Source organism: Meriones unguiculatus (assembly GCF_030254825.1).
Source record: "Meriones unguiculatus strain TT.TT164.6M chromosome 13 unlocalized genomic scaffold, Bangor_MerUng_6.1 Chr13_unordered_Scaffold_34, whole genome shotgun sequence".
NCBI classification, from domain to species: domain Eukaryota; kingdom Metazoa; phylum Chordata; class Mammalia; order Rodentia; family Muridae; genus Meriones; species Meriones unguiculatus.
In genome coordinates, this window is record NW_026843646.1 from 1071756 (window position 1) to 1097203 (window position 25448).

The following is a 25448-nucleotide window of genomic DNA, read 5'->3' on the forward strand; positions in this document are numbered from 1 at the left end:
TAAAAAAAGACCCTCATGTGTTTTGCAACGGAGTCGATTCCTGGAGATCTTTTGGGGGCTCTCGAACTGGGTATAACAAGATCTAGTCCTGGATGAATCTAGCTTCCATATACTGTAATCTAGGCCTGGAATGTTTTCAGCCCCTGAGCCTTACTGCTTAATAAACTCACACTCTCTAGTTATTTCTGAGTTCTGGCTGACTGGTTCATTTGAGCTGCTCTGGCTCAGACTCCTCTCTATGCTTAGTGATTCAATCTGGTTTCTCTCTCAGTCTCTGAGTTGTTTTTCTTGGCCTCAAACTAACTCCAGCAATCTGCTCTAATCTTCTGGCTCCTTCTCATTCTCTGGCTCTTACTGTTTTCACTGTTGACTAGCTTGTTCTCTTAGTGAACCTCTCTGTGTAAACATCTGTAAAACTGTCTCCTGTCTCTATGCATTGCCCCTGAAGTAGCTTGCCTTTCCTCTCTCCTCTCCTGAAAGTTGGGCTTAGGCTAGTCTGTCAAGTCTTTTTCCCTGATTGGACACTCTTTCTGCCACTCAATTAAACATTGCTTTCAAACATGGTGCTTCTGTTTACAAACTTATGTTTAAAAACTGGCTACAAACTGCCTATTTGGGTTTTTTTTTGTAGGAGTGATGACCTCTGTGTTTGTTTCATTTTTATACACATACAATCATAGGTAACATTGGTCAAGTTCACATTTTTCCTGGCTTATTTTCCTTAGGAATTTTGATAAAAATTAAGTATAATTTTTTGGTCTTTTTTTTCTATATCTGTTTATTTCTTCACAAATATGCACTTTCTTGGTAGTTTTAGCTTCATGGTAAGTACAGAAGTCATATTGTACCTACCTGTATACTATTTCACATAGCACATAGTTTTGAAATCAGCTTTCTTGTTCTAAGTTGTTAGGAACGTGATTTGGAATGTATTGATTTATGCTGCAAATTGAACATACTGAACCCTTATTTTGAAAATACATCATATTAATGGTGTTGTTTACAGTTGTATGAAAGGGTAAAAATACTATTCACTACTCACTTATTTAGCACAAAAAAAGTGTTCACCTCCTTTTTCCTGACTGATGTTCATGTTTCTTGGGCTCTTTTTTGTCATGATTATGTGAGAGCTTCTGCTATCTTGTCTAGAGGTAGTAATAAAAAATGAAGAGCAGAAAGCACGGAAGCTAATAGAGGCAATTAAGTACTAAAAGATTTTTTAACTTTTTAATTGGTGTATGCAGAAGAAAATTTAAATACCAAGATTTTTGTAGCAAGATTTGTTATGAGAAGCAAATTGCTATTTTAGTGTACTGTCTAAATGCAGAAAGCCATTTTATTTGAAAGGTATGAAAGCTTCCTGCAAATGTGTCATACAGCATGAAAAAGGAAAAATGAGGTTAGGAAATAGACTTACCCATTTTGTTTCAATATAAATAACAATAAATTATACTTTAAGAAAAATGTATTAGTCTTAGAAAATTCTCTCATCTCACTTTTTTCTTCTGATTAAATACCATGTCTTAGATTGTAACCTTTTCACTTTTGCTTTGGAGAATGTGTTTAAAGATTTAATATTTTTACACATCAGTTTATGTTTTATGTATTATATAAATAATATAGTAATGATGATATCATTACATACGGATTTTTGTGAATACTTATTAAAACACTAGTTTTTTTCTTTTTTATTTAACTTTCATTAATTACACTTTATTCATTTTGTATCCCCCCATAAGCCCCTCCCTCCTCCCCTCCCAATTCCACCCTCCCTCCCCTTTCTGCATGCATGCCCCTCCCCAAGGCCACTGATAGGGGAGGTCTTCCTCTCCTTCTTTCTGATCTTAGTCTATCAGTCCTCATCAGAAGTGGCTGCATTGTCATCTTCTGTGGCCTGGTAAGGCTGCTCCCCCCTCAGGGGGAGGTGATCAAAGAGCAGGCCAATCAGATTATGTAAGAGGCAGTTAAAACACTAGTTTTTTTATTAATTTATTAAATTGAAATCTCAGTTGTAGGTCCCTCCCTCCTTTCCTTACATTTCCCAAATCCCTTCTGATTCTCCACTATTCCTCAGAATAGAGAAGTCCTCCTAATCAGAGAGCCCATCTCATCTATTCACAGAGGATGGAGTTCATCTTCCTCCTGTATGTCCTGGTAGGGAAGTCTCATCATAGTCCATGTCAGATATATCCCCCACTCCACTAACTAGTGGGCTGACATGAAGCTTAAGATGCCCATTGTTCTCATGTTCTTGTGGTCTGTGCATTGTAGTAGGTCTATCCTGTAGTAAATGACTAAAATGCACTAATAAGTGTGTTTATAGCTTGTGTGTCTTTGTGGGTCTCTGTTATGTCACTGAGGATGACCTTTTCTAGTTGCATCAATTTGCCTGCAAAATTTCATGATTTCCTTGTTTGTAAAGGCTGAGTAACATTCCATTGGGTAAATGTTACACAGATTCTTTACCCTTTCTTTGGTTGAGACATAGCTAGGTTGTTTCCAGTTTCTGGTTAGTACAAATAAAACAGCTATGAACATAGTTGAGCAGATGTCCTTGTTGTGAGTGAGTTGAGCAGATGTCCTTGTTGTGAGTGCAGTATCTTTCAAGTGTATACCTAGAAGCGGTATAGCTGGGTCTCGTGGTATGGCTATTCCCACTTTACTAAGAAAGTACCAGATTGATTTCCTAAGGGGTTATACAAGTTTACACCCCAGCCAGCAATGGAGGAGTGTCCCTCTTTCTACATATCTTTGCCAGCATGTGTTTTCACTTGAGTTTTTGATCTTGGCCATTCTTACAGGTATAAGATGGAAACTCAAGTCATTTTGATTTGCATTTCCCCAATGACTAAGGATGTTGAGAACTTCTTTAACTGCTTATGCACCATTCAAGATTCCTCTGTTGAGAATTCTCTTACCCTGTGTCTCATTTTATAATTGGATTATTTTGTTGCTGTTTATTTTCAGGAGTTCTTTAATATAATTTTGGATATTGACCCTTTGTCATATGTAGGATTGGTGAGGATCTTTCTCAATCTGTAGATGGCAATCACCTCCTATTGATAGTGTCCATTGCTTTACAAAAGCTTTTCAGATTCATGATGGCCCATTTATTAATTGTAGATCTTAGAGCTTGTTCTGTTGGTGTTCTGTTTAGGAAGTTGTCTCTTATGCCAGTGAGTTCAAGATTGTTACCCACTTTCTCCTCTAGCAGATTTCCTCTGACTTTACGTGGAGGTCTTTTTTCCCCCCTTAATTTTACTTAACATGTATTACAATTCATTTACTTTGTATCCCAGCTCTAGCCTCCTCCCTTTTCTCCTCCCAGTTGCACTCTCCTTCCCCCTTCCCATTTTTTTCCCTATGACTCTCCACAAGTTCACTGATAGGGGATGTCCTCCTCCCCTTCCATCTGACCCTAGCCTATCAGGTACCATCAGGACTGACTGCATTGTCTTTCTCTGTGGCCTGGCAAGGATTCCCGCCCCAAATCATGGGGAGGTGATCAAACAGCCAACCACTGAGTACATGTCAGAGACAGCCCCTGCTTCTGATGCTACATCAGAACAGGAGTTCTAGGTCCTCCACAGTTATAAGGCTTGCTATATTCATCATTCTCCACAGGCCCAATTTATCTCTATTGGTCTCCTGATGGAGCTACTGTTTCCTCCAGGTCTTTCTATCTCCCCTTCTTCTAAAAGATTCTCTGCACTCTGCCCAAATTTGGCTATGAGTCTTAGCATCTCCTGTGATATCTTGCTGGATAGAGTCCTTAAGAGGCCCTCTGTGGAAGCCTCCTGTCCTGTTCTCTGTCTTCTCCCACTTCTGATGCGTATCCTGTTCTGTTTCCCCTTCTGAATGAGGATTAAGCCTTTTTCCTAGGGTCCTCCTTGCTGTTTCCCTTTTTTAGAACTATGGATTTTAGTATGTTTATCTACATAATATGTTTAATATCCACTTATAAGTGAGTATATACCATGTGTGTCTTTCTGCTTCTGGGATCCCTCACTCAGGATGATTTCTTCTAGTGCCATTCATTTGCCTGCCATTTTCATGATTTCTTGTTTTTAGAGGCTAAGTAGTATTCCATTGTGCAAACGTACCACAATTTCTTCATCCATTCCTTGGTAGACTGACAAATAAGTTGTTTCCAGGTTCTGGCTATTATGAATAAAGATGCTGTGAACACAGTTGAGCAAATGTCCTTGTTGAATGATTGAGTATCTTTCATATATATGTTCAGGAATGGTCTAGCTGGTTCTTGAGGTAACACTATTCCTAATTTTCTGAGAAAGCACCAGATTGATTGCCAAAGTGGTTATACAAGGTTACCTTCCCACCATCAATGGAGGAAGGTTCCCCTTTCTCTAGAACATCTCCAGCATGTGTCTTCCTGTGAGTTTTTTTGGATTGACATGCTTGCTTGATTCATCAGTCTCTGCACATGACTAAAGATGCTGAGCATGCCTTAAGTGTTTGTCTGCTTTTCCATATTATTCTCTTGAGAATTCTCTGTTTAGCAGTGCACCCCATTTTTTAAATTTGATTAATTGGTTTGTCAGTGTTTACTTTCTTGAGTTCTTTAATATATTTCTGGATATCAGCCCTCAGTCACATGTATGGTAGTTGAAGATTCTTTCCCATTCTGCAGGCTGCCATTTTGTTCTGGTGACAGTGTCCTTTCCTTTACAGAAGCTTTTCAGTTTCATTAAATCCTATTTATTCATTGTTGATCTTAGAGCCTGTGTTGGTGTTCTTTTTGGTGTGTTTCTTTGGGGGAAGTTATGAAAGCTTTTGTGGAGGAATTTGTCTACATTCCTTATTGGGGATTGGCTTTGAGTTTCTATAGTCTCAACTGATTTCCTGTTGTTACTATCTACTGTGTTGGGATTGAAACTGATCATTCTGATTCCTTCTCATGATCTCATGCCTTCACCCTCATCGACTCTAACTCTAAGGCACGTAAGAAAGAGTCAAAGCAATTGATATTCAGTGCTAATGTAATTTTGTATCCTGAGGTTTTTACATTTTTACTTCTGGTGTTTTTGAAGACTAAGTTTCTTTGTATAACTTTGGCTGTGCAGAATGTAGGTATGCAATCCAGGTAGGCCTCAAACTTAGAGGTGCATCTCATAGTGGCTCTAGAGGGCTAGCATTAAATGAGGCCTAGTATGCATGGCATTTTTGTTTTGAAATATAGGCTGATGGGCCTGATAGGTGGGTTTATGCACATATCAAGCATATGCTGTTATGCTGGTCTTCATCCACATCCACACTTGAATTTTGGTATTCATCAGAGAGTATATTCTATTTCTCAGGATGTCATACATGAATACATGACATCCTGATACTGCCTGAGACTTCTGAGTCATTGGATTACAGGTGGTGACGTTTTTCCTGCCTCTTGTGTTTGTGTTGATTATTTTAAATAAGTGAATATGAGTAGTATTTTGCCTGTATGTGTGACTATGCACCTCTTGTGTACTGGTTTTCACAATAGTCAGCAGCTGACCTCAGATCTCCTGAATTTGGAGTTATGGATAGTTGTGAGCCTCCATGTAAGCACTGTTAATTGAGCCCAGTTATTTGCAACACCAACAAGAGGTTTTCATTGCTAAGCCACCTCAACTGCCTTATGTTGCTCATTTACTACCAACTATTCCAGGTCTAATGTTTTCATCTGTCCATTTGTACATATTTGAAGATGAATTCCCTTTTAGTAAGCTCTCATTAATATTACAGTTTAAACTGGGCCACTTCTGCTTCCTAGTAGATACAGAACTGTAGTGAATATATAATTCTTTGTAGGATCTTAAGTAAAAACTATTGAGTTCTTTGTATCTTTCTTATTTGATTGATTTTTGCTGTGAATACAGGTCTTAAATGTACTACTGGATGTCAGGAAACTTGTTTCAGAGGCTGGGCTGGCTTCTGTCTTAATGAGATACACATACATTTGCTTCCTGAGTGCTGGAATTAAAATCGTGAGCCAATACTTCCTGTTTGCCCATAATTTTTTAGTTAGTAATTGTGCATACAATTTCTGTGATCTGCGGTCTGTAGTGTTCATTGACTTCCTTGTTTTGCTTTCTTTATATCTGTTAATTGGCATTTCTCTTGTAAGGCTGTATTCTATACAAAGGGTGCAAAAATGAGGTGAACCTCCTCAATTACTTTCCTTCTAAAATGGCTTGGTGAATTCATTGAAACCTCTGTGCCAGGACATATCAGGGAAGCACCAGAATTATATGAATATATTATCAATAAAGTATACATTTATACTGTTGTCAACTATTGTGCTTTCTGTTATACTCATGTCGGGATCCTTTAGAGTTCGGTAACCTATGACGATGTGGATGTGAACTTCACTCAGGAAGAGTGGGCCATGCTGGATCCTTCCCAGAAGAGTCTCTACAAAGATGTGATGCTGGAAACCTGCCAGCACCTTACAGCTATAGGTAAGACAGTGAATTTTCTTTCGCTATTAAGGTAAAAGGGACATCTGTTGTTATTGTGGACTGTTCTTATTAATGCTCTTATATAAGTTCACTTGGAATGAGAAAGAATAAATCAGGCATGTTTCTAAAGTTTACTGAAGAGAGTAACTTATATTTTGCTTAATTTTTAATAATCAATGATTCACTTTTTGGTACGTATTTCAGGCTACAATTGGGAAGAGCATAAAATTGAAGAACATTATCAACTTTTTAGAAGATATGGAAGGTAATGATCTCTTGGAAGCTTATATAAATATGCCAGGAAAAAATATTTAAAGATGATTTATTTGTTCATTATTTATATATTATTCTGCCTGCATGTATACCTGCACACCAGAAGAGGGCATGGGATCTCATTATAGATGATTGTGGGCCATGTTGAGGTTTTTGCGAATTGAACTCAGGACCTCAGGAAGAACAGCCACTGCTTTTAACCTCCGAGTCATCTCACCAGCCCTGTGAAGAAATTTGTATGTGTCCCAGAGGTTTTAAAGAAAAACAACAGTGGAAAAACGAATACCATTTTAAGAATATTAAGGAACATCAAATTATCCCAAATCCATGTTCCTCACTGTCAGGTATATTGTTTGTTTCCTGGGCATTTCAATGCAAAAAAGGAGAGTGAAAACCTTGGTAAACAGATATTAAAGTAAAAACGACTTTTATTCAATCTCGAAATTATGGTCTCCGAAGATTACTGCCTCTCTGTCTGCTACCGTAGGCATGGACAGGGCAGTTGCTAGGTTACATACAATCTATCTTAGGCCTAGAAGATTTTCTGCCTCCTAGAATGACTGCTTAATATGCACACCCTATCTTGTTCTTTCTGAGCTCATGGATGGCTGATTCAATTCAGCTGTTCTGGCTCAAAATTCTCTCCTACTTTACTTATTACATCTGGCTTTTCTACTGTCCTGTAAATTGCTTTCTTTAGTCTCATACTTAACTCCATCAGTCTTTTCTAATCTTCAGGCTCTTTTTATTCTCTGGCTCATTTGATCTTGACCTTAGTTCTCTCTCTCCAACCTGTCTTTATATTACCATCCCAGTAAAACTCCCTTTGCTTTCCATGTAGTGCCCCTTAAGGGAGCTTCATTTCCTGTCTCTTCTCATGAGAGACACATGTACCCTATGCTGTCCAAAGAAATCACGTTACAGAAATTCCCTGTGATAACTGGCCCTGTGGAAATTACTGTGTTTATTTTGGTTAATTTATAAATGCAGTGTGATTACAACTATAGAAAAAATTATGAATGCAGTCCCTGTGGTAAAGCTAACTCCTTCTAGGTCTTTAAATATGTGAAATACCACTTATAGAAAAATGATGCTACCAGTGATCCATGTAATGAAGTTTCTTACCATCAAAGGTATCTTGTAAGTTATAGAACCCGACAATAAAGAGGGAAACTATGAGTGTAAAGAAAGTGATAAAAGGTTAAGATGTAACTTCATTTTAAGATTAAAGCAAATTGAAAACTTAATTTACACTGACATAAAGATTCATCAGTGGCTGAAGAGATGGCTCAGAGGTTAAGAGCACTGGCTGTTCTTCCAAAGATCCTGAGTTAATTTCTCAGCCAACAACATGGTGGCTCATAATTATCTATACCAAGATATGGTGTCCTCATGTAGCATGCAGGCAGAACACAGTATAATAAGTAAATAATAATAAGTAAATAAATCATTTAAAAAAAGATTCATCAGAGTAATGAATAGGGTAAAGCTTACACATATCTGAATTTTCTTTGCAGAAAGAAAAGAATACATGTTCATGAGAAACCCTATGAATGTAAACAGTGTGGTAAAGCCTTTTCCAATCCCAGTAGTCTGCAACTGCATAAAAGAACACATACTGGAGAGAAACCCTATGAATGTAATCAGTGTGGGAAAGCCTTTTCACAACCCAGTAGTCTCCAACTGCATAAAAGAACACATACTGGAGAGAAACCCTATGAATGTAATCAGTGTGGGAAAGCCTTTTCACAACCCAGTGGTCTCCACCTGCATAAAAGAACACATACTGGAGAGAAACCCTATGAATGTAATCAGTGTGGGAAAGCCTTTTCACAATATGGACATCTCCAGACGCATAAAAGAACACATACTGGAGAGAAACCCTACGAATGTAATCAGTGTGGGAAAGCCTTTTCACACCTCAGTAGTCTCCAAGTACATAAAAGAACACATACTGGAGAGAAACCCTACGAATGTAATCAGTGTGGAAAAGCCTTTTCAAAAAAAGGAAATCTCCAAGAGCATAAAAGAATACATACTGGAGAGAAACCCTATGAATGTAATGAATGTGGTGAAGCCTTTGCACATTGTAACAGTCTCCAGAGGCATAAAAGACTTCATACTGGAGTGAAACCCTATGCATGTATTCATTGTGGTAAAGCCTTTTCACAACTCAGTAATCTACAAAAGCATGAAAGAATACATCCTGGAGCCAAACCCTATGAATGTGATCAGTGTGGGAAAGTCTTTTCTCAACATGGACATCTCCAAACGCATAAAAGAATACATACTGGAGAGAAACCCCATGAATGTAATCAATGTGGTAAAGCCTTTGCACGTTGGTGCAACCTCCAGAGACATGAAAGGATTCATACTGGAGCCAAACCCTATGAATGTAATCAGTGTGGGAAAGCCTTCTCATAACACGGAAATCTCAAAAAGCATAAAAGAACACATACTAGAGAGAAATTGTATGAATGTAATCAATGTGGTAAAGCCTTTGCATTTTGTAGTGGTCTCCAGAGGCATGAAAGTATTCATACTGCAAAGAAACCCTGTGAATGTATTCAGTGTGGTAAAGCCTTTTCAAACCCCAGTAGTCTTCAAATACATAAAAGAACACATAGTGGAGAGAAACCCTACAAATGTAATCAGTGTGGGAAAGCCTTTTCACAACACGGACATCTCCAAACGCATAAAATAACACATACTGGAGAGAAACCCTATGAATGTAATCAATGTGGTAAAGCCTTTGTACGTTGTAGCAATCTCCAGAGGCATGAAAGACTTCATACTGGAGAGAAACATTATGAAGGTAATCAACGTGGTAAATCCTTTTCACAATCCAGTAGTCTTCAAGTACATAAAAGAACACATACTGGAGAGAAACCCTAAGAATATAAGCAGTGTGGTAAAGCCTCTGAACATTGATGTCATCTCTGAAGGCATGAAAGATTTCATACTGGAGTGAAAAGATATGAATATAACTAGTAAAGCCTTTGCATGTCACAAATTTTCAAAGCCATAAAAGAAATCATACTCAAGAGAAAAAAAAATATGAATATATTCACTGTGATGAAGCCTTTGGAAATTTCTATAGAGTTCACTTTCATGAATGAAACATACTGAAGAAAAACCTATGAATGTGTTCATTTTGTTAACTCAAAGCTTTGTGTTTTCAAGTATCCTAGAGATATAATGAAGTGGTCTAATCATCCATCAACTGCATCTCACTACATAGCTTGATGTGATATGAATATATACATAAAATTGGATGTTCTGTGAATCCATATGTTCCTCCAAATTAGCCATGTCATTTCATCTAAAAGTACTGCATTCTATAGAAAATATGTAATATACAGGTTATAGATAAAGTAACAGCAAGAATATGGACTAAAAAAGAAACACTTCATGTGTGTGTGTAAGGTGATTATGGGCTTTTAAGCCATGACTGATATGTACAGAGTGGGAGACGAGTTTGTTGGATCTCCTTTGGCCATCTTAATATGATGATTGAGGAGTGATTGCCAGCTTTGGACACCAAAATCTTTTCCTACAGCACTGTTTCCCTGATACTCAAATTAGATTAGTTGAGATATTACATCAATAAAATAGTCTTCTTTTTACATTGTAAACATACTGTCATGTAATAATTGAGGGATTCAGGGCAATTTGAAGGATAAAATTTGTTTGAAAATGAGAGTGTGCAGCCAGTTCTCCTAGACACTGAGTCATGTATTTAGTCCCATAAATGTGTCTTGAATAGCATTTTTAGGTGTGACAAGTCAATCCTAAATTCACCTTTAACTCAGCCCTGATGACCCAGAAGAAAGAGAAGATTGAGAGCATAAAAAGTAACTTAGGCTTGGTGCTGAAAGAAGTTTCTAATCCAATATCTTCACAAAAATATGGAAGTATCCAAAAATGGTTTTGGATCCAAAATTCAGTATGGAAGTATCCAAAAATTCAGGCCAGAATCTGAAAGTACACGTGTTTAAAAATTGCTTGACCACATTTCCAAAGCCACAAACTGAGTTTATCTCACATAGGCAGCAATGTGAGTCCACAAGACATGTGTCAGGTGTACCCCTTCTTGAGATTATGCCTAATGTAAGGAGAGAAAAAACTTGAAGGCATGAAGACAACTTTTCTGAAGTGAATTGTATTCTGCTTCCCTGATGCATGCAAATATTCAGTTAGGAGCCCTGAGTGGTGAAGACTCCATATGATGTAGAGATTGTTGTCTGTGGATCCTGAGATTCCAACAGATGTCAACAGAAGGCTTCAGAAATCAGGCATTTACATACCTGTGGAGTTTGGACGAACTATAAAGGAAGGAAATTTGTATTTTAAAGAAACTATTAAAGTCCCAGAGAGCAATTAATTCTTGGGTTGTATGTGAGGACAAGTTGCCTTCTATTGTATTCGCTGTATCTACTCAGCTGTGGTGGGTCAATTCTCCAGTTCTTCCACTGTTTCCTTGTCTTTTCAGATACCTGTAAGTGTCAGTCAGAATACCATGCAGGTGGCCACTTGGTGGTCTCAAATAAGACTTTAAATCTCCTCAGTCCCAACTCTGTCATCCCTGTAACATCTCTATCTGGCAGGAATAACAATATTCTGAATAAACATTACTATATCTCTATTAGGTTGACATCTAATCAATCAATGGACTCCATGAAATTCCATTCTCTTCAGGAATGTCATTGTTGAATAGACCTATTCCCCTAGATGAGATATTTTCTGCCCAATAACATTATGCCATGTGAATATCTTGCAGGAAAGAAATAATCTGAGAATTGGGGAGGAATTTATAGATGGGAAGTTTTTAATATATGGCCCTGTGAGATTACTTAGTTGTGTGCATCTCTGGCCTTCTATGTAAACCTATTAAACCTAAAAGATGACTTACGTATCATATGTAGTGCCTCACACCCATGACAATCTTCTGAGTTACCTCTTTGAAAGCATCCCTCAGTCCCTACATTCTAAAGGGCATGATTGGCGTACCCCACCTCTACCCTTAACTTTCCAGTCCAGTAGAATGGGCTTGCCCTCTCCCAGAGGCTATTCCCTGTAGAGCCAGATTTTTTTTTTGTTTTCTTATATATGCTTTTCTTCTCTCCCTCTTTCTTTCTGTGTTTCTTCTCTTCCTGCCTTTTTTCTCTCTGTTCTCTCTCCCTCTCTCTACATACACTTTCCTTTGCCAACACTTATGTTTCCTTCATGGGAGCTTCCCTGGCCCTGTTCCTTAAGGACTGAGAACCGTCTGTGAATTGTTTTCAACAAGGCTGCATTCAAATGTTTTATCATGTATTCAATTAGCAAATTTCACCTGTGGGAAGAAAGATAAAGTATAACCTATTTATTCATCAATGGTCAAAATTAGTAACACTGAATAAATATATTAATATGTTTCCAGTTTTAATTAATAATTTGTGTTTTAACCATTATGTTCTCTTTTTTCCTTAACCCCCTATCAGAGGACTAGGGAAGGTGCACAGGGGGAAATGGAGAGGGTGGGTGGGAATGAGTGGAGATGGAAAGGGATACAGCCAGGATACAAAATGTGATAAATAAATAATTAAAAATAATTTTATTTTCAAACATTGTTCTCTCTCTTTTTTTTTGGTTGAACAAATAGTCTCAGTATGATTCTCAGGCTCTCCTGGAACTTAGTGTACATACTAGATCTGCTTACCATGCCTCCCTAGTGTCTGCAGGATATTTGGGCATTGTCTACCACGATAACATAGTTCTTTCAATGGGATTATTAAGAATGAGTCACTGAGTCCAAATAGTCATGGTAGCTAGGGAACAGGCTCTGGTCCTAACTACAGGAATAGAAAGAAAGTGTTCTTCAATTGCCATTGATTGTCTTGAAATCCTCTCCTTTAATTTTAAAGAAAATTGTTTTTCTTTAACATTGAGTTTTTAATACTCATCACAGTAGATTGGAGTTCTAACGTTATGCAACAGATAGTGAAAACCAGCCTCACAGACATAAGTTCTCAATATAGTTAAGTGTAACTACGTATTACACTCATCCCAAGATTCTATTAAATCACTGAGGTTAAAACCACCTAAGCCAGGCATGGTAACACAGGCCTGTAGTCAGGGTGTTCAGAAAAAGGAGGCAGGAACTTCAAGATGTCAAAGTCATCCAAGGAAACATCCTAGGTCAATAATATAATGGGAGGTCCACAGAACAAAGAGAGACTGATTGGTTAAGATCAATGTGCATAGTCCTCCTTACAGCTCCAGAATTTCAAGGCTATGCCAGTATTATATGTTATCTAAGCAATTTGCCAACCAATGCTTGGCAATGTTTCCTGTCCAGTACAGGTTAGGTCATTTCTGGTCAGGCTCCTGTTGGGCATTGAACACTCGAACTCTCCTGCAAGTGTGGGAATTTGCCACAGACAGGGATATGCTCCTTAATTATATATCCTATAGAAAGGGTTCAGCACACACACCTTACACACACAATCAATGAAATGGATTCAGCTTATATATATAGGTCCATAATTATTCACACAATTTTTAAGACATTGGAAGGAGAGAATTTGAAATGGGATGGAGAAAGGACAAGAAAAGGGGACTTGGTGTAATTTATTTTAATTAACATCTGTAAATATAAATTTACTAAAAAGAGGCTATAGAGGGCATAGGAGTTAATAGCTCTGGGTGTTGTTATAGGAGACAGGTTCCATTTCAGGAATCCCAAGCTAGCTAAGTATATCCTGTAAATGCATTCCCAAGGGATCTGATGTCCTCTTTGGCTTTTGCAGGTATGACACATTGACACTTGAATGCAAAACATCCATATAAATGAAAGACATACAAAGCTTTAAAATGTGGCTTTCTCAGGGCTGAGGAGATGGCTCTGTGTTATTGTAGAAACTCAGGACTTCACAAAAGATAATGCTGAATCCTATCTTCCATGGACACAGCCTCCCCTTTCTTCTGACTGAGAGATTCACACACAGACTGGGGCCACTTAGATACCTGTAACACATACATCATCCTACCTGCTCAACACAGACATAGACCTGCTGAGTACTCTTTCTCTCTCTCTCTTTCTCTCTCTCTCTCTCTCTCTCTCAGTCTGTCTCTCGGTATGTCTCTCTCTCTTTCGCTGTGTCTGTCTGTTTCTTTCTCTCTCAGAAACACACCTTCATGAACTCCACCAGCACAGTGCCCTCTACTGGCCCACTACCTCAGACAATAGACAGAAGATTGTGAGGTAAAAGCTCTCTCACCTTCTTGTCCCTACTACAATATTCTCTTTGAGAATACTTAGACTGCAGAGAGATACACACCTCAGCCAATGCTGCCATATCTTTTAATTTTCCTCAGTCAGTTCCATTAACTGAGCCCAAGACTTCAATTATATAATCATATATAAGGCCATCATCATCAAACTACCACAAGACCTGTAGCCAAATTTTTCACGGTGACTATTTTCCACTGAATCCTCATTACCTTGACCTCCATTGCCTGTATTACTCTCACCACTCTTTTTTCAGTTCAGTTCTTCCTGGAAAGCAACATTAAGGTCCATGTTGAGTATGCAATGGCTTTTGATATTTAGATATTTTACATATTGTGTATTGGTCCAAATAACGATATTCTGACTTTTGACGGTAACAAGGCCATTTTGAGGGTACAAATTTTGTTCTACCTTTATTCTCTGTTGCTGTCATTAATGCCAATAAATAAAAATGACACAGGTGATGAATCGGCTTCTTTGGCTGATGCTGGCATGACCCACACATTGAAGGAGCTCAGAAAAGAAACTTAGGATATCAATTGAAGGCACAGATTATGGTGGGACTCTGTTTGTCGCTACGTTCTTTTACAAGGTCACTGTCTATTTCTCTGTAAGTTTTCTTAACCAGCCCAGGCCACAAGTTGAGGTAAATTTCCACCATCAGTGCCTGGAGTTTGCCACTGAATTCACAAACACTGTATCACCCACAAACATAGCCACAAATGATTCTCATCTGGGGAACTCCCTTGTTGTAAAAATAGAAAGTCTAACCCTCTTCTATTTTTGGAACCACTTCAGCCAAAGAGTCAACGCTTCTTTCATGTTGGGAGATTGAATTTTCCAGGCATTGAATATCTTGGTCTATATCAGCCCTTTAAGCATTACAACTTTTACTCTGACCCAATAAAACTGCAACTTCTGTTCCTGCCCCAGGAGAGACCACATCTAGGATCAGAGCCAGAGTAAAGGACATGGGTTCTCATTTGAACTGAGTCAGTGTTCCTGGTGTTCTCAAAAGGACATTAGTTATTTTATGTTCTGAATGATGTATAATCTATGGAACCAGTTGAACTAGAATACAAAAATCTTAGGCATTGTTCAGAATGCTGCTGTAAAGCAAGGAGTGAGCCCAGTGGCACAATCCCACCATCCCTGGCTGGGTAGACTCAAGTATGTGTTGGTCTGATAGGATGGAACACTCAAGGTAATTTTACATAGATGCCAGTTGGACGATGGTACTTGTTGCAAATAAACTCCTTGTCCTGACACTGATTAAAGAGTCAGTTATGTCCCAGCACAGTGCCCTCGGCATTGCTGGAATCATCTTCAATGGTAAAAATATCAATTAAACCAATCCATTCATAATTAGGGGGTGTGAATTGTAGCATAGCCAACAGGATTCAGTCGATCTGATCTTGATTCTTTTAAAACCTGATTGTTACTGATCATAGTGTCCCAAAGAGGATCACTGTTTCCCAGGAGAAATTTGGGTAGAGGTTGGATAAGACCATCCAAGTTGGTTGTAGGGGTCACTACTTATGCTAACTCTGTTAACTAAATCCCAAGCAGTTGGGTATTGTGAAGTAGGAAACCCCTTCCTTAATCTTGATTTTGTTTTATTCATATTTATTTTTTATTTTGCTTTTTTAAGGGAGGGTTTCTCTGTGTAGCCATGCATGTCTTCAAACTCCCTCTGTATACCTGGTGGGCCTTTCATTCACAGAGATCTGCCTGTCTCTGTCTCTGGATTGCTGGAATTAAAGGCATGTACCACCACTGCCTGGCAATTAATCTGTATTATTTGAGGTGAAAAGATATCTCTTTCTTCTAAACCACATTCTGATAGCAGTGTACACATATGAACTCCATTGAAAATGATAGCCCTTTCTTGTTTTCTGCTTCCTCAAACTCTGGCTATCAAGGTCATATTTTTTGGAACTGGGAGAAAAGCCTAATCTTTGGCATTCTGGGATCTGCTGAAGACCAGCTGAGACATCCAGCTACATGGTCTGAGTGGCTACTGGATTCTTCAAATTTCCATTTGCAGACAGGGGTTGTTGGATTAGGTAGACCAAAAACTGCGGGTAATTCTTATAGATCCAGTTGCTACATCCATAGAGAGATTCAGTCTATCTGTTCGGTTCACCTACACATCCTTTGCTAATACCACTGTGTTTTTCCAGTTTCTTGTTTGTTTGTTTTCACAGTCTCACAGAGGAAGACATGCTTGCTCCAAATTGTGTATCATCTGTTTCCTGCTTTTGTCCCAAGGTTGTCTGATACCTACCAGGGGAAGAGTAGCTGCAGTTTAGCAGAACCCAGAGTGAAGTCACAGAAAAATCTCATTTTGTTTTCTGAAATCTTTCTAAATTGTTAGTATTTTGGGCAGCCTTCAAAATGTGGGAAGATTGTTTACTCCACTGCAAGTTGAGTAATGGGTTGATCAAGCTATCCACCTTGATTTCAGGAGGAGGAGAAGGGAAAGTGATTCCTGAGTGCTGGAAGACAGAAGGATAGGCTATTAGACAACAGGCACAAGTCTACTGACAAAGAAATGTCCGCAGATCTGGAAAAGGTGTGGCCCTGATTCTCCACATATGGACCCAAAGTTCAAGTCATGGATCCAAGGTGTCTGCGCAGAGCATAGGCTTCTCCCGAGTCAGCTTCTTTCCTAAGCCAGGTCCTCACTGCTTTTGTAATTAGCCAACATGCATTCATTCCTCCTGGGTGAGGAAGCACTATGCTTTGTCTCTTCAGTACACTGTGAGCCTAGGGGAGGTGCTCATGTCGCTCAAGACTCACTCGCCAATCAGGACTTCCAGACAAATCCATGAATCAGAGGAAGGGGCGGGTTCTTCCGGGCGCGAAAGGGGAGGGTTCTTCCGGGCGCCATGTTGCAGGTTCAGATCAGTACCTGAGGTGTGTGGAATGTTTGGCGTGCAGTGGTTTGAGCTCAGCTCAGGACTTCCAGGCGAGGCCTGTAATCAGAGGAAGGGGAGAGTTTTTCCTGGCGGTTTGTTGCAGGTTTGCTTTGGAAGCTGAGCTCTGCGGAGTATTTGGCATCCAGTGGTCTGAGCTCAGCTGCTGGGTCCTGTGAGGGGATTTCATTCGACTTCCAAAGCAGCGACATGGTGAGTGTGTGGCTGCCGCCCCTAACGTGGTGGTGGAGCAGGAGGCTGAGCAGCAGGAGCTGGTGTCGTTTGTCCTTCCTGTGCTGGACAGAAACGGGCAGCCATCAGCTGCTTGTGAGGTCCTTTGTCCTGGCCTTAGGAATGCTGAGCTATCTCAGTCCCACGTGTTAGAAGTGGGATGGACTGTGAGCCAGACTGCAATGTGGGGACCTGGGCACTGTTAAGACTCAAATCCTGGGACAAATGGCTGAGTTGCCTATTTAACAGTTCAGAGCAGAATTAGCTACCAGGTTTCCCAGCATCGCCGAGTCCCTACCTGTTCACAGGCTATGGCTGGCATACACTGCCCTCTAGCCCAGGGCTCGGGCCCTTAACCCAGCTGCCTTTCTTTCTGTTATCTACCCAATTTGGTTACCTGATCTGTTTCATCTATTTACTGTCATAGTCTCATTTCTTGGCGTGCCCCTCTCCTCTCCTCCCTGTCCTTCTATGGCTCAAGGCTGTGTTAACCTTGGGCTCTCCCAGACGTTCTGGCCTATGGGTGTGCCTTTCTATCTATAATAAACTTTCTCCCCGCCTTACGTAGGAAGAGTCATGTCACTTAATTTTTATTTTTTCATTCACCTCCCATTTGCCACTCCTTTCTTTCAAATTCAAAGCTCCTTTAGGCTTCAGTTGTTGTTACTGTTTGTGTTAGACTGAGGGTTGCTGCAGGAATTCTCAGCTGTGAGGTAGAGATGACTACACTGGACACTGAGAGGGTAATGAAATGTGTACATGCAGCACCCTGTGACTTGTAAAAGAAAAATGTACCCTGGGAGAGTGGAAAATTTTACTAATCTACTACTTTACCAGGCTAAGGCTCTGTCTGCCTCTAGAATGGAAGGGCAGAGCTGAGATGGTTTGTGCTGTCCGAATTCCCTGATCTGTATTTATTTTCTATGAATTTAACACTTTATTTCTATTTGAAACCATTTTTTTCACTTGGTTGAAGGTTATTCACTTTCCATGAGTTTGTAAGCTTTGTGTTCCTTCTGATGCTATATATATCCAGCTTTAAGCCAGGGTGGTCTGATAGGATACAGGATGTTATTTCAATTTGCTCTAAGGACTTACATTGTGTCTGAGTATGTGGTCAATTATAGAGGATGTTTCATGAAATGATGAGAAGATATATTCCTTTATGTTTCTGTAAAAAGTTTTGTAATTTTCAGATAGTTAGTCCCTGCTTTGGTAATATAGCTGAGCTCAGGTGGTGACATATTGCCTGACTGTTCAAAATCTATTCCTAATATGGTGTCTAGGCATCTGGGTTTGGTGCAATTCTAGGTCTACGTGCTATATTGAGGTGTGCGAGTTTTGTTTTTGGGGTTCTGTTAGCACTCTGAAGTTTCAGAAAGTGTGTTGGATGAGTGTTGCTATTTTAATGACCTGCTTGGCTAGGGTGTTCATGTTTGCGGGATGGTACGGAGGGGAAGGAGCCACATATGTTCATTTGGAGCACTAGGGAAGTTTCTTAGAATTGGGTTTCAATTAACAAAGATATTGGGGAAGATCCCCCATATACAGCTAGTCTCCATGCAATCATGGCCTAGCATATGTTATTGTGCTGATCCACATCCACATTTATGTTTTAATATTTGCCAGAGAGTATATTCTTAGTCTCAGGATGTCATGTATTCATGACGTTAATACTGCCTGAGACTTCTGAGTTATTGGATTTCAGGTATGTGACATTCTTCCTGCCTCTTGTGTTTGTTTTGAGTTTTTAAATGAGGTATTTTCCCTGTTTGTGTGACTATGCACCTTTTCTGTACCTGATCCTCACAATAGTTAGCTGATGGCCTCAGAAGTTCAAAATTTGGAGTAATGGGTAGTTGTGAGCCTGAATGTAAGCACTGGCAATTGAGGCCAGTTATTGTCAAGACCAAAAGAGCTTTTCCATGTTGATCCACTTCAACCGTCTTATGTTGCTCATTAATGGACAACTATTCCAGGACTAATGTTTTCATCCATCCTTTTGTACCTGTTTGAACACCCATTCCCTTTTAGTAAACTCTCATTAGTATTAGAGTTTAAACTGGGACACTTCAGGTTTCTGGAAGATAGATACAGAACTGTATTGAATATACAATTCTTTGTAGGAACTTCAGAAATACCATGGAGTTCTTTGTATCTTTCTTAATTGAATGTTTTTTTGCAGTGGATAAAGGCCTTAACTCTACCTCATCTGGATGTCATGAAATTTGTTTTGGAGGCCAGACAGGCTTGCAGCACAATGAAATACACATACCTCTGCTTCCTGACTACTGGAATTAAAGTCATGAGGCAATACATCCTGTTTGTCCATAATTATTGTAGTTAGTATTTGTGCATACAATTTCTGTGATCTGCGGTCTGTACTGTTCATCAACATCCTTGACTTTCTTACTTTATGTCTGTTACTTGACATTTCTCTTGTAAGGCTAAATTCTATTCAAGGGGTTCCGAATGAGATGAACCTCCTCATTTAGTTTACTTCTAAAATGACCAGGTGAGTACATCAGAACTTCTCTGTCAGGAGATAACACTCAGGGAAGTTCCAGAATTATATGACTATATTGTCAATGAAGTATACTTTTACATTGTTGCCACTACTGTGTTTTCTCTTATACTCATATTTGGGATAATTTAGAATTCTGTCACCTATGATGATGTGAATGTGTACTTCACTCAGGAAGAGTGGGCTTTGCTGGATCCTTCCCAGAAGAGTCTCTACAAAGATGTGATGATAGACACCTACAAGCACCTTACAGCCATAGGTAAGACAGTGAATTTTCTTTCATTATTAAGGTAAACTGGACATCTTTTCTTGATTTTTCTCAATGATGCGCTTATGTAATTTCAGTTGGAATGAGGAAGAATAAATCAATCATGTTTCTAAGGTCACTAAAGAGAGAAAGTTAAATTTCCCCTAATTTTCAAAAAAATATCAACTCTTTCTGGTATATATTTTAGGCTACAATTTGGAAGACCAGAATATTGAAGAACAGTGTCAACGTTCTAGAAGATATGGAAGGTAACTATCTCATGGAAGCTGATATTAATATGCCTGTGAAAAATTTTCAATGTGTCCCAGGAGTTTTAAAGAAAAGCAATAGTGTAAAGAATCCAATATTCTAGAGTATTAAGGAATATTCTCCCAAACCCATGTTCCTCAATGTAAGCTATCTTACATATGTTTTCATGAGTAAGAAAGTTTATGAATGAAGACAGTGAAACCTTTGCTAAACAGATCTTACTGTAAAAAGGACTTTTATTCAATCTAGAAATCATGATGTCCAAAGATTACTGCCCCTCTGTCTGCTACCCTAGGCCTGGGCAGGGCAGATTCTAGGTTCCATACAACCTACCTTAGGCCTACGAGTTTTTTGGCCTCTGAGAATTACTGCTCAATAGACACACCCTATCTTGTTCTTTCTGAGCTCATAGATGACTGATTCAATTCAGCTTTTCTGGCTCAAACTCCTCTCCTAGCTTCCTTATTAAATCTGGCTTTTCTACTGTCACCTACTTCCTTTGTATAGTCTCAAACTAACTCCATCTGTCTTTTCCAATCTTCAGGCTCTTTTTTATTCTCTGGCTCATTTGATCTTAACCTCAGTTCTCTCCTTCCAACCTGTCTTTCTATTACTGTCCCAGTAAAACTCCCTCCATCTCCATGTAGTACCCCTTTAGAAGCTCATTTCTGTTCTTGTCTGGTGAGAGATGCATGTATCATTTTCTGCCAAATATTTTCCTGATTCTGTCAGCTTTTCTGCCACTACTTTTTCTTCTGATTTAGTGTGTCTGGTTTTATGTTGAGGTCTTTGATATACTTGGACTTTCCTTTTGTGCAGACTGAGTAGTATGGATCTATTTGCATTTTCCTGCAGTTAGATATCCAGTTAGACCAGCACCATTTGGTGAAGGTGCTGGTCTTTTTTACATTGTATGGTTTTGGATTCTTTGTCAAACATCAAGTGATCATAGGTGTGTGGGTTTTTTTCTGAGTCTTCTATTTGGTTCCATTGATCCACCATTCTGTTCTTATGCCAGTACCATGTAGTTTTTATTACTATGGTGGTGTAGTATAGCTTGAGATCAGGGATGCAGATACTTACAGACAAACTGTTGTTGTACAGGATCATTTGGGCAATTTGGGTTTTTTCTTTTTCCATATGTAGTTGAGATTTGTTCTTTGCAGGTATACAAAGATTTATATTGCTATTTTGAAGGGAATTGCATAGAATCTGTAGATTGCTTTTGGCAGGGTGGCCATTTTCACTGTGTTAATCCCATGGATCCATGAGCATGGGAGATCTTTCCATCTTCTGTCATCTTTTTCAATTTCTTTCTTCGGGAACTTGAAGTTGTTTTTTTGTTTTCTGTTTTTTGTTGTTTTTTTTTTTTTTTCAAACAGGTCTTTTACTTGCTTGTTTAGAGTCACACCAAGGTACTTCATGTTATTAGTGGCTATTATGAAGGGTGTTGTTTCACTAATTTCTTTCTCAACCCTTTTGTCTTTGGTATACAGGAGGGCTTCTGATTATTTTGAATTAATTTTCTATCCAGCCACTTTGTTGAAGGGGTTTATCAGCTGAAGGGGTTCTCTGGTTGAAATTTTTGGGATCAGTCATGTATACTATCATATTGTCTGTGAATAGTGATACTTTGACTTCTTCCTTTCTTATTTGTATCCTCTTGATCTCCCTTAATTGTCTTATTGCTCTAACTAGGACCTCAAGTACTATGTTGAAGACATATGAAATGAGTGGGCAGCCTTGCCTGGTCCCTGAGTTCAGCGGGATTGATTTAAATTTCTTTCAATTGAGTTTGATGTTGGCTATTGGCTTGTTGTATATTGCCTTTACTATGTTTCTTTAGGTGCCTTGTATTTCTGATCTCTCCAACACTTTAAACATGAATGGGTGCTGGATTTTGTCAAATGCTTTTTCTTCAACTAAAGAGATGATCATGTGGTTTTTCTCTTTCACTTTGTTTATATGGTGGATTACATTGATGGGTTTCCCTCTTTTGAACCACCCTTGCATACCTAGGGTGAAGCCTACTCTGTCTTAGTGGATGATATCTTTTATGTGTTCTTGGATTCAGTTTGCAAGTATATTATTTAGTATTTTTGCTTTTAATTTCATAAAAGAGATAGGACTGAGGTTCTCTTTTTTGGAGGGTCCTTGTGTAGTTTAGGTATCAATGTGACTCTGGTGTCACAGAATGAGTTTGGTAATGTTCCTTCTTTTTCTATTTTATGGGATAGTTTGAAGAGAACTGGAGTTACCTCTTCTTTGAAGGTCTGCTAGAATTCTGCACTGAAACCATCAGACCCTGGGCTCTTTGTGGAAGGGAGACTTTTGATGACTACTTCTTTTTGGGGTGGGGTTGAATATAGGACTATTCAGTCTATTTACCTGATCTTGATTTAATTTTGGCAAATGGAGTCTATCAAGAAAAGTGTACATTTCATTTAGATTTTCAAATTTTCTGGCATATACGCTTTTGTACTCAGATGTAATGATAGTTTGGATTTCCTCTGTGTTTGTTATGTGTCCATTTTTGTACTAAGACGTAATGATAGTTTGGATTTCCTCTGTGTTTGTTGTTATGTCTCCATTTTTGTTTCTGATTTTGCTGATTTGGATAGTTTTTCTCTGCCTTTCAGTTAATTTGGCTAAGAGTTTGTTTATCTTGTTGATTTTCACAAAAAAACAAAAAACAGCTCTTGGTTTTATTGATTATTTAAATTGTTTTATTTGTTTCTAATTTATTTGTTTCTAATTTATTGATACTCTAAATTTCCTATCTGTTGAGTATCATACCACTTATACTGCAAAAGGCATATTCATTGAATAGGTGATAATTTAATGTTCAAAACCTCCTTGTGAGAAACTATTCCATAGCAAAGGTGATTTTACTCAAATCCTGGAAGTTGCTAAGCTAATTTACACAGAAGGTAGGAGAGTCAAGAATATTGTTGTGGAGGAACCATAATCACAATAGCACATGTCTTTGACAAGCAAAGAGTCAAACTCTGTGGATTTGGTAATCTTTCATTTGTTATTCTTCTTTTAATAGGTATATTCTTTGTCATAATTCATACAAGTCATGTGAGGGTAAGGATATGGAAAGAAGAAACATAACTCACTCTCCCAGAACAATTAGAATATATGTAGTAGTCCTTACTTTGAGTAGACTTTCTGAATGTAGTGTAATTTTACATTAATTTATTAATACTTATTAATAATACAATTATTAGTTAATTGTTAAAGAATATTCAGTGTGTCCTCCATAGCTTTGATGTTCTTGTACATCTCCAACATTACATCTTTGTTGATATACATTTTGGGAGGATCCAGCAAAGCCTGCTTTTCCTGAGTAGGCATTTTCCAGAAGCATATCACCATGTGCTTCTAAATTATCCTATTGCATTCTAAACTATCCTATACATGTATACAACAGAAAGCATGATGGTGACAAGACTATAAGTTTATATTTGTTCATGTGTTCATTCATTCATTATTAATAAAAAAATGAATCTTAAACTTGTATCACATTCAGAAAGTCTAGGCAAAGCAGGGGACTATTAATAAATTATACTAATATACTTAAATAGTTTTCCAAACTCATTGGGAATACAGCCAAAAAAAACCTCTCAGTACAGAAAATCCATATAATTTCTGGCCCTGTGGAAACTGTTGCATCTATTATGGTTCATTTGCAAATGTAGTATGACTTGAACTACAGAAAATTTTATGAATTCAGTCACTGTGGTAAAGCTGAATCCTAGGTCTTTTTTAAATATGTGAAAACCCACTTACATAAAAATGATGCTATAAGTGAGACATGTAATAAAGTTTCTTACCACCAAAGATATCTTGGAAGGTACAAAACACCCACAGTCAAGGGGGTAACTATCAATGTAAGCAAAGTGATAAAAGGTTAAGAGTCAACTTCATTTTACAATTAGACGAAATTGCAAACTTAATTTATACCAACAAATAAATTCATCAGTGTAATGACTATGGTAAATCTTACAGATACCCAATTATCTTTACAGGAATGAAAGAGGACATATTTTTGAGAAGCATGAATGTAAGCAGTATGGTAAAGCCTTTTCCCAACCCAGTGGTATCCTAATGCACAAAAGAACACATACTGGAAAAAAACCCTATGAATGTAATCATGTGGGAAAGCCTTTTCACAACGCGGAAATCTCAAAAAGCATGAAAGAACACATACTGGAGAGAAGCCCTACGAATGTTATCAGTGTGGGAAAGCCTTTTCACAATTGATTAATCTCCACATTCATAAAAGAACACATACTGGAGAGAAACCCTATGAATGTATTCAGTGCGGCAAAGCCTTTTCTCAACACGGAAATCTCCAAGTGCATAAAAGAACGCATAGTGGAGAGAAACCCTATAAATGTAATCATTATGGTAAATCCTTTGCATGTTGTAGTGGTCTCCAGAGATATGAAAGAATTCATACTGGAGAGAAACCCTACGAATGTAATCAGTGTGGGAAAGCCTTTACACAGTCAAATGTTCTCCAAGCGCACAAAAGGACACATACTGGAGAGAAACCCTACAAATGTAATCACTGTGATAAAGCCTTTTCACAATCCAGTAGTCTCCGAGTGCACAAAAGGACACATACTGGAGAGAAACCCTAGGAATATAATCAATGTGGAAAAGCCTTTTCAAAACCCAGTGGTCTTCAAAGGCATAAAGGAACACATAATGGAGAGATATCCTATGAATGTAATCAAAACGGTAAAGCCATTGCATTTTGTAGTGGTCTTCAGAGACATGAAAGAATTCACACTGCAAAGAAACCTTTTGAATGTAATCAGTGTGTTAAATGCTTTTCACAACCCAGTTGTCTCAAATTGCATAAAAGAACACATACTGGAGGGAAATCCATAAAAATGTAATCTGTGTGGGAAAGCCTTTTCATGAAACAGAAATCTCCAAAATAATAAAAGAACACATATGGGGAGAAATCCTGTGAATGTAATCATGGTGGCAAAGCCTTCAAACATTGCAGTGATGTCGAAAGGCATGAAAGATTTCATACTGGAGTGAAACCCAATGAATATACTCAATGTTGTAAGTCCTTTGCACATTGCTGTGATCTCCATATGGATGAAAGATTTCATACTGGAGTGAAACCCTATGTATATAACTAGTAAACCCTTTGCATGTCACATCTTTTCAAAGTGTTGAAAGAAAGTATACTGGAGAGAAAACCTTGTGAATGTTTTTAGTATAACGA

General features: G+C 38.3%; 1 pseudogene; it reads left to right on the plus strand.

Moving 5' to 3' along the window:
* Positions 1–794: 794 nt before the first annotated feature.
* LOC110543986 (zinc finger protein 431-like) lies at positions 795–25080 on the plus strand (annotated as a pseudogene).
* The last annotated feature ends 368 nt before the right edge of the window (positions 25081–25448 follow it).